The sequence below is a fragment of the Sturnira hondurensis genome, unplaced genomic scaffold (genome assembly GCF_014824575.4).
Source record: "Sturnira hondurensis isolate 20B ecotype Veracruz unplaced genomic scaffold, ASM1482457v3 Scaffold0014384, whole genome shotgun sequence".
Lineage (NCBI taxonomy): Eukaryota > Metazoa > Chordata > Mammalia > Chiroptera > Phyllostomidae > Sturnira > Sturnira hondurensis.
The window spans coordinates 26,478,985-26,489,424 of NW_028087015.1; positions in this window are offsets into that span (position 1 = coordinate 26,478,985).

Sequence of the window (10,440 nt, forward strand, 5' to 3'; positions counted from 1 at the left end):
TGCAGGGAATGTAAGGCCTTAAACAAGCGTTCAAAGTACTGTGGAAAACAAGTACCATACAAGTTAATAGGGAATCATAAAATAGTGAACCTCAGCCTAGTCCTCTGTGGTTCAGGTTATTATTGTTAGTATTACGAAAGAAAATCAATGAAGAAATGAAAAAGCTCAGAGGTGAAGATAGAACTTAAAATGGGCCCTGATGGCAAGGTCGTTTTGGATGGTTCCAAAGGATATTGCAGGATATGTCAGGTAAAGACAAATAATGTGAGCAAGGCATATGTGAGCTATGAGAAAACTGATAGTACATGTCCTTATGCGGTGTGAAGCACGGTTGCCGGTGAAGAATTGAGGTCCGTTCATAAAATCCCTAGAAACCCAAGCAAAATACTTTAGATTTGAGATGGCAGGAGTTTTGAGTGATTATTTTTAGGAATAAATTATAAAACTAGGGAAAATAAACTTGCAGTTATGAGCAAGATAGAGTGGAGGGACTATAAGTAGGGAAAGCTAAGATAGAAGGCTGTTGCGATTTTCTTCCTGCGAGGTCATGATGAAGGATTGATTAGCTGCAGGTAGTCACATTTGGAAAGGATACTTTTCTGGATATTATAGGTGGAGAAAAAGTTGCTAGTAGCACATTGTGTCTGGGTGATGAGTGCATTGGTGTTAGCACTGTCAAAAACAGGCTAATTGTGGAAATTAACCTTATACAATTAAAGTAGGGTAATGACTACATTTAGTTGGAAACTTCATTGCTGTAATATATCTGTACAGTGCCAACCAAACAACTGTTTAAAGGCTATTTGAAAATCTGTACCATTCTGCTTAATGACATTTGCTATGGTGCAGGATAATGTGGTCCACGGTGCAGTGAGAGAAACAGTGAAGGGTGATATTTTGCCAGTCCAGTCATTGCTTATCAGGACTAGGTGGTGTGAATCATAATGAAACTACTGGTGAAGTTTCTATAGACTAGTGGTAAGCCTCTTTGTGATGCACAGTTTTGTATATGAAGCATTTCATTGCAGGTTTGTCTTATGTTCACACAAAAATAAATAAATAGTGTTACCTGGAAATAGTTCAGAATGGACATCCCAAGCAAACTACCTTCAGGAGTTGCTTTAAAATAAGCATAAGCATAACATTGAAATGTGTTGGAGGGTACGTATTTTTTCATAAATGCATATGGCATTTATTTTGAAACATGTTAGGCAGGATGCTTTTAATTTGAAAACTTGTTCTTCAAGAAACTGTTCCGTCACCAATACCATATAGAATAGAGAAGCAAAGCAAAGACAGTATTAGGCGATCTTTAATTGCCAACAAGTCTGTTGGCAGAGAGGATCTGTTAGCTGTTGTGCTGGTTAAAGGGCGGGGCGGGGGGGGGGATCTTATTTTTCCAAAGAGGAGTTTCACATGGGTGCCCCTTGATGGCTTGTTGCCAGATTTTGCCGTCTGGACTTTAGCCCTCCGGCATCCATGAAAAGATCAAAGTCTTTGCCTACAGTTAATCTCAATCTGAACTCTCTAATTCCTCTATTCTCTTAAAGGTAGTCTAGGTTTCCTGGAGCGAGATGACGAATGGGATTGCCAGGTTTAGCAGATAAGAATACCGGACGCCCAGTTAGAGCATAAGTTAAGATATCTATTTTTTAAATATACGGGACACACACATACTGAAGTATTCGCTTATCTGAAACTTCAACTTAATTGGACGTTCTGGTTTTATATGACAAGGCCTGTCTGCTTTTTCTTTAAGATGATTTACGCCAAAAAATTCCTATGTGGGAGGCAAAAGTAATTTGCCCGGGACCACAGCAGATCTAGGTCGTAGAAGTCGGTCTTCTCCCAATCTTGGCCTTTAAGAAAAAAGGCAACCCACAAGCCCCGGGAGCCTGCGCATTCAAGCGAGCTGTGCAGCCGCTTTCCCGCCGGTTTTCTGCGGAATGTAGCACCGTGGCCACGCCGCGGGGTGGAGCGCCAAGAGCTGTGTCCCCGCCGGATGGGAAAGGAGGTGCCGGAAACTTTAAACCCCGTCAGAGTACAACGTGTCCACTTAGACGGCGGTAAGTGCCGCCATTTTCCTTGCCGGCAAAGACCGGGAGAAGTTAGGGATCTCACTTTGTCCAGTTAAGCGGACTGGGGTGCGCGGCCCGCGACCTCAGCACTCTCGTGACGTGGAATTGGGGTTCCCTCTTTCGGGGCTGATTTCTAGTGACACGTCGAAGCTTGCCAAGACAGGGAAAGGGACGCTGCTTCTGTCCCGGATGTAAGATGGCGGCGCAGGCGGCGGGTGGGGGGGAGAAGTGTTGGGGGCGGTCACGTGTCGGGGAGTAGCGCGCGAGCCTCCTTAAGGGAGCTCTATGGTTCGTCCCCGCGCACTGGAGCAGCGGAGCGCGAGGCGGTCTAGTGTCCGCGCGTGCGGAGCCGCCGCCGACACCACCGTCCGCCATCTGGCTCGGTTTCGGTTTTTCGGCGTTTTTGTTTTTTTCGTCGCCTCCTGCAGAGGTGTACGGGATTACCCCTTAAAGGTCGTGGGGACCGTGTGGCTGGGGACTTCCGGGCTGTGCCTTGGTTTCTTGCCGCGGCGCCGGAGCCGGTGTCCACCTCTGCGGGAAGCGCCCTGGGCGTTCACCCGCGCTGAGAGCCGGCCGGGCGGTGGATGTGGGGAGCCGTGGCGCTGCCGGGGCCCCGGCCGCCGCCCAGCCCCCACTGTGGGCTTGGGGCGTGGAGGGGCGCGGGCGGCGCAGCTCGGAGACGTGGCCGGAGCGCGGCGGGAACGGCCCGAAGCTCCGGGAGGCCGGAGCGCGGGAACCCGGCTCGTCGCCTGGAGGAGACCGTCGGATCCAGGTGGCATCTGACTGCGCTGTGGCCGCCCATTTCCTGCTTTTGAGTGGCCCGGGGGACGAGCTCCCCTCGGCAGCGGAGGGAGCGACTGCGCCCGCCACGACCCGGGCGCACTTTCTCTGTTTCGAGAGCGTTCGGTTGCATATTAAAGTCCGGTCCCGGCGCCTCCTGTGATCCCCGGAGCTCTCGGGGCGCTCCCGCGGCGCGGCGCTGGGCGGGGTCTTCGGCGGGTGGCGGGGAAGGACGGGGGTGCCAGCCGACGTCGGCAACGGAGGGAAGACGGAGCAGCGCCGGAGCCGCTTCGCTCGCCCTCAGCGTGGTCTGGTGCCTCCCCGACACCATGGCCCTGGCTGAGGTAGTAGTTTGTGCTGTTGGTCGGGTTGTGACATTGCCCGCTGTGGAGATAACTGCGCAAGCTACTGCCTTGCTAGTGCTGGTGATGCTCAGCGCGGCGGAGGACAATGGCTGGGAATCCCCTTTGTTTTCCGGGGCTCGGGGCCGGCCCCCCGGAGGCCCGGCCACCGCGGACACCGTTAGTCGTGCGTTTTCCTGGAGCGGGGAGGGAGTTGCAGGGAGAGGGGTGGACGGGGACATTTTTAAAGCTGGTGTAAGAGCCAAGCCTTGGGTTTGCTTTTTACTCTAGTAGGAGTGAAATTGTGCAAGATCGTGACACAAACTTTTCCAACCTAATTTCGACGCTGCTTTCAGTGGTTGATGCAGGATTTGGTTTGCACCTATTTACTTCATGCTTTAGCTGTGGGTCGGAGTAGGGAGAACTGCCCTCGTCCAGAACTGGCATTGGGAGCAGAATAGTGGACCCATTAATTATAAAGTTTATGCCTTATAACATTTTAAATCTGGCTTTTTGATGCGTTCCCTCGGGAAATTTAAGAGATTAAAAAATATAAACCTGAAGCAGTTAAAAGTTTCTATTTAAACTTTGCAACTCCTTTAATGAGATTACATTTATAGTTAAATGCATTATTGAGATTTTTTTTTTAAAATGAAGCAAATAAATTCTTTCTACAGTGTGCTGCGAGTGGTATTTTTTTTCTTTTTTAGTTTAACTTCGGGGGCCTAAAATCTGATGCTGTGGTTGGGGGGGTGGCCTTTGATTCTCATGTTACATGATAAATTTTTATATAATTTTATTTCTGCATTGCACTTAATGGGCGGAAAGAATCTAGCAAAGAGTTAAAAAGTACGGTTTCTGGATATTGGGGCTTAAAATCCAATTAACGCCCATTTTGATTCCTGAGGTACCACTACTCCAAATAGGAAAATACAATTTTTATAAAGGAAATTTAATTTGGAGAGCTAATTAAATTACTTGATGTTTTAAGTACTCTGGAGTCCGGGTGGAAAAGAAGAAAATTGTATTTTTTTAATTTGAATTTCATTGAGATTCATTGGTTGTAAATTTTGGTACTTAAACTGACCTGGTTTTGATTTGTGTAGACTTACAGCTTTAAATGTAATGTAATCACAAATAACTTTCCATGGTTTAATTTTTGATGCTTAATTGAAAAAGGCAGTCCTCTACTAAGAAGGCACATATATTACAAAAAGAAAAACTTTGAAAACTGAGTCCTTTCCATCCCCTTCAATAGGAGTTTGATGCTTTTGTAATTCAAAAGTGATCTAATAAGTGTGCCTTGATTTGGTTTGGTTTAGTTGAGCGTTTAGCCATTCATTATCTTAGTCTGTCTCATCTGGATGGAACTGCCTCAAGGGAAGAAGACCCTTATGTTGAATCTTAAAATGTAGGAAGTACTTGAATGTTGGCTCTATGAGCTTGCGTTTATTAATACAAGAGAGCAAAGTAGATTCAGGACTTTATTAGGTGCCAGTTTTTTTTTTTAAGTTTTCAAGTAAGATTAGAAGTTTCATTTCTTTTTTTTTTTAATATTTTATTTATTTATCTTTAGAGGGGAAGGGAAGGAGAGAAATATCAATGTATGGTTGCCTCTCGTCAGTCCCCTGCCGGGAACTGGCCTGCAACCCAGGCATGTGCCCTGAGTGGGAATCGAACCTCAACCGTGTGGTTCGCAGGCCCACGCTCAATCCACTGAGCTACACCAGCCAGGGCTAAGTGCCAGTTCTTAAATATGATGAAAATATCGGTGCTATTTCAAATCTTTTTGGAAAGAAGATTTATGGAGAAATAATCACCAAATTTTAATTGAATTGTAATAACTTTCATTTTCCAAAATATTCATCCAATTAAGGTAATCCTCATCCAACAGAGATCATCTTTCCCACTACATTTTAACAGTTGTTATTTTGTACCTCAGAGTATTACAGATTATTCCAATAAACTTACACTAATGAGTCAGTAGATAGGAAACCACTATACAGATAAAGTATGCATAGTTTTACACTTGGCTTTTAAAGTAAATCTCAAGCCCTGGCTGGTGTAGCTCAGTGGATTGAGCGTGGGCCTGTGAACCAGATGATCGACGTTTGATTCCCAGTGAGGGCACATGCCTGGGTTGCAGGCCAGTTCCCAGCAGGGGATGCATGAGAGGCAACCATAGATTGATGTTTCTCTTCCTCTCTCCTTCCCTTCCCCTCTAAACATAAATAAATAAAATATTTTTAAGAAATAAAGTAAATCTCATCCAAAACTATATTGCCCACCTAGTAGGAACATTTTTGAGTTGTTGCTACTCACATGTAAGGTACTCCGATGTTACTGTTTCCTGAGTTACCAAAAAACGCACTGCTACTGCCAGCTTGTTTTTGGTACCATGGTTCTATTTCTGCTTTAATCTCAAATCTTAAAATGTGTCATCCTTTCACTTTGACATTATTTTACACACTAGTGAAAATTACCTACTGAATGTTTTTACCATTGACAATTTGCTATAAGATGAATTGGCTCAAAAGTACAACTTTACAATCTTGGTATTTTTCACATTTATTTGGCACAGTTAACTTTCTGTGTTAAAGACCTGTTGTCAAGCATTTAAGTAATTTATATTAGCAAAAGGCCGCTCATGGGAAAGAATACTGCAGTATTTTGGATGCCCTTTTCAATTAGTACCAGACCAAAGGAAAGCTGGATTATGCTAGTGACATTTTAATGAATGTCACCTGCAATTATTGGAAATATAGATGTTACTCTATATGGGCCACCTGTAGAATATTCTTGGGGAACAGTTTTGTCCATGCCTCAAAGTGAGGTTCCTGTTGTTAATTATATGTGTGTGTACACACATGCACGCACACTTTATAAGGTTTTTTAAAATAAAATTACCTTTTGGCAGATAGGCAAGACTGACCAGAAGAGGTGCATGCAGGATGTATGCATACTGTGTGTTTCGGAGTAGAATTTAAAGAATTCCTGCCAGAGGAACATGGCAGCAGAAACAAGAAAGCTGTGATTTCTTCATAACTGCATTCTCTCCACCTATTGTTTATTACACTTCACCCCTCCATAGTACAGAAATCTGACACAAGAGTTAATATTACTTTACTTCCCCCACTGAATACTTCTCTATAATTTCTGCAACAAAAGGAAAATAGGACAGTTGTCTTCAAAAGTGAGTTAGGACAGATCAGTAATACCCAAGAGAAAATTATTTCCATTGTAACAAAACTTAAACAGCCATAGTTGCCACGATACGTAGGTAATTGTGGCAAAAATATTAAAATCACCTGAACGATTAATGCAGTTCATTAGGTGTTTGTTACATTATTACTGTTAGATACCGTGGAAAAAGCAACAATTGTATGGTTAGGTTACTGCCCCAAAGGAACACAGAAATGGTGTAACATGAAGTGCTTAAGAAGCATAATATAGGCTGATAAGGAAAGCTTTGAGACCTGGCAGGAAAAAATGGGTGAAAGCTGAGGGGAGAGAAGTTTGGAACACTTAGACATGGAGTTTGGAGAGCTATCTTGATGTTTGTAACCTCCAGTAGTCATTCTAAAAGTGGAATTGAGATCTTAGAGATGAGCAATACAGTTGTCCTTGATGGTGATACTCTGGGTGGCTTACATGTTAAATTTGTTTTATGTGCTACTAATATGCTGGGGTTGTATCTGAATTCCAAAGCAGTATGACTAGTTCCATGTGGAATACAGATAGTGTGCTTTCATATCTTAAGTTGAGTTGTATATAAACAAATATATATATATGTTTATATATATACACACACATATACACAAGTATTTATATACATATATAAATATTCAGTTAAGTTGTCATTTCAGCTACCTTTCTTTAAAAGAACTGTTTTGTTGAGATGTAATGGAATTGTGCCTACACAGATTTCTGGCTGCTGAAGTGAAGAGGAAGGATCCTTCTAAGCTGCACCATCGACACCCAACAGTACAAATTTTGTCTTATATTAAATTATGAACAAACCTAAGATGTCGTGTTGATTTTAAAGGATGAGTTTCTACTTCTCCTTATCTAAACACTCTGAAAATAACACCATTTGCTTTTAGTCATATTTCAAATACCAGAAGCTCCATTATAATTGTAGGTGTTTTATCGTGAGGGTCTGAGTTTCTCAAAAGGCCATATAGTGTTAAATGTCACAGAAAAGTCAAGTAAATTAGGGACTAAAAACTGTCTACAGACATTGGCAGTTTAGGTCATATATTTGTAACGTTGTGTTCTGTTAGGAATGAAGACTCTCAACTGCTGTCTGGTTGAGTAACCAACTACAGTTGCATGATCCAGATTGTGTGTGTTTCATACCACTTAGAACATAACTACCAAAAATTAAGATTCAGAGGTTCCTATTTCAATATTCTGTACACAGTCTGTTTAAAAGGCCTCATTAAACAGAAATGCATTATATAGATACATAGCATGGACTAATTGTAGTGGTAACAGTAACTCAATGTTGTCCAAGTAGATGGCAGAAAGCTGACTAAACTAAAAACAAATAGAACGGAAATACATTTTTCTGTTTTAAAGAACATTTACATGTGATTTCATAAGGTTAGGTAAGTTATCAGGGAAAATAAGAATCTGACTTTAATTTCTTTTTTAGTGAATGAAACTCATACAGAATAAATATGTTCCAGATAAATTCATTAATTTTCTTTAACAAGTATATTGAGTACCTACTATATAACCAGGGGCTACACAGTGAACTAAACTGAACAAATCTCTGCTCTTAATGGAAAATATTCTAACAGGAACACATTTGTCTACTGTAATACTAACACATGTATTGAGCACTAGGTGTGGGCTGCCTAGATTGTTTGCAAACCTGTGTTCTACTCTAAAGCCCTTGCTCCAGAACCACTGTTGGTATTGTGGTTGTGTTTTTAGCAAAAGCCATTTTTACCATTGATTTTTGTTATCATTGTACCTACATTAAAAAAATTGAAATAGTTCAGTCCCAGTAGAGCATCACAAAATATGATGCTGGCTATGCACAGTCTTTTGATTTCTTCACAGGGCAGTCAGACATCACATTTTATGACTCACATTCTAAACATCGCTAAGAGTTTCAAGGAGGAAGGAAGACTGCCCATGAGTATGGTGTCGAGCTGGCTTCATAAAATGCATCTCCCTACAGTAACAGTGTTAGGGTACGGTGGTGGTACAAGCCATGGAGAACTGACTAGGAGCCTTGCAGGACTGAATAACGGTGAGGATCAAGTATTCATCCTGCTTTATACAAACTGCATCTCAGGGTAACTAAATAGTTGTGAGGGGTATTTTCTCATCATAGAATAATTCCAGCTTAAAAATATAGGCCCTGGCTGGTGTGGTTTGGTGGATTGAGTGCTGGCCTGTGGGCCAGGGTGTCTCTGGTTCGATTCCCAGTTGGGGCGGGTGCCTGGGTTGCAGGGCGGGTGCCTGGGTTGCGGGCCAGGTCCTCAGTAAGGGGCACACAGGAGGCAACCACACATTGACCTTTCTCCCTCTCTCCTTTCCCCTCTCTCTAAAAATAAATAAATGAAATCTTTTAAAAAATACAGACAGTATGATAGAAATAGGATATTGACATTTTGTAACAGCCAATGAAATAATCAAGCTAGGTTTCCTCAGTGGCTGATAAAATAGGTGGAATACTGATGGGGAGCTATTTTGTGTGTGTGTCAGTCTGACAACACCCGAACCCACTGATCAATCTTGATGTCACAAAAACGGACCACTAGAGATTCTCGTCCTCCTGAGGCAATGCAGTAGAAGTACAGAACACCATTCATGAAGTTCAAATCATTGAACTTCCCAAGCTTCTAGATCTGACACCAGTTTATAAGAAATTTAGGATACAGATGAACACATTAAATCACCACCAGGTACAATTAGCAAATTCCACAGAGCAAATGACCTGATCTTTAAAACTTCCAAGAAAAAAGAGAAGGGGAGCCTAAAGAGATTAAACATTTTTAAAAAATATATAGTTCTAGTAATAATTCACTGTGGCTTTCTAATACATAGTTGACCTTTGAAGAACATGGGTTTGAACTATGGAGTTACAACCCATTTATACAGGATGTTTTTCAAATTACAACCAGCCTTCTGTTCCCAGTTTCCACCTGTGGATCCAACCAACTGTGGATGAAGACAGTATTTTCTATCCACCATTGGGAATTCTCAGATGGGAGGGTTAGCCATATGCATTGATCTTTGCCATTTTAATATAGAGGACTTCAGCATCCGCAGATTTTGGTATCTGCAGATACCAAGGCACAATTTCAATTAAATTTGAGGGGGCAGAGTCAAGAGTTATACATGGATTTTGGTCTGTGTAGGAGTTGGCACCTCTAACCCCCATGTCCAAGGGTGAACTGTACCTACAACTGAGGAAATGCATAATTATTAACATCATGTCACATTAAATCATAAGAGCCTAAAGAGGCAACATGTGGAGGATGTACTTTATTCTCCAGTCGTTCTCTTCTAGTCCCTCTATATCCACACAGACTTTTTTCTTTATAGTTTAAATAAAACCTTTGTGAATTAAGGGACATATTAAAGAGATGGCTGTTGTCAACATCTGGCTCTTTCATACCCATAACTGATACCTTTGGAAACAACTAAGATATTCTGGCCCAAAATCATTACCTAGTGGACCACTAGAGATTTCCAACCTTACTTTCACATCTTTTCTCTTAATAATATCTCACCCATTATGACTAATTTTTGTCTCTACATCTTATTAGGTCTAGTATCACCTCATATAATCAGCCCATTCTGTTTTGCCTTTTCATCTTCAAATCATGGTATAATTGACATATACCATTATATTTCAGCTGTACAGCATAATGATTTGATATTTGTATATAGTGTGAAATCACCATAATAAGTCCAGTCAACATCCATCAGCATGCATAAACACTTTTTTTGCTAGAAGCTTTTGAGATTGAATTTCTTAGCAACTTTCAAATATGTAATACAGTATTATATATTATATTATTAACTAACTCGTTAATTATAGTCATTGTGCTGTACCTTAAGTCTCCATGACTTATGTTATAACCGGAAGGTTGTACCTGTTGACTTACTTCCATCCACCCCAATCCAACTCTTCTTGGCAACCACTGACCTGCTGTCTGTATCTTTGAACTCTGGTGGTTTGTTTGTTTAAGATTCCATATATGGCTGAGATCATAGGG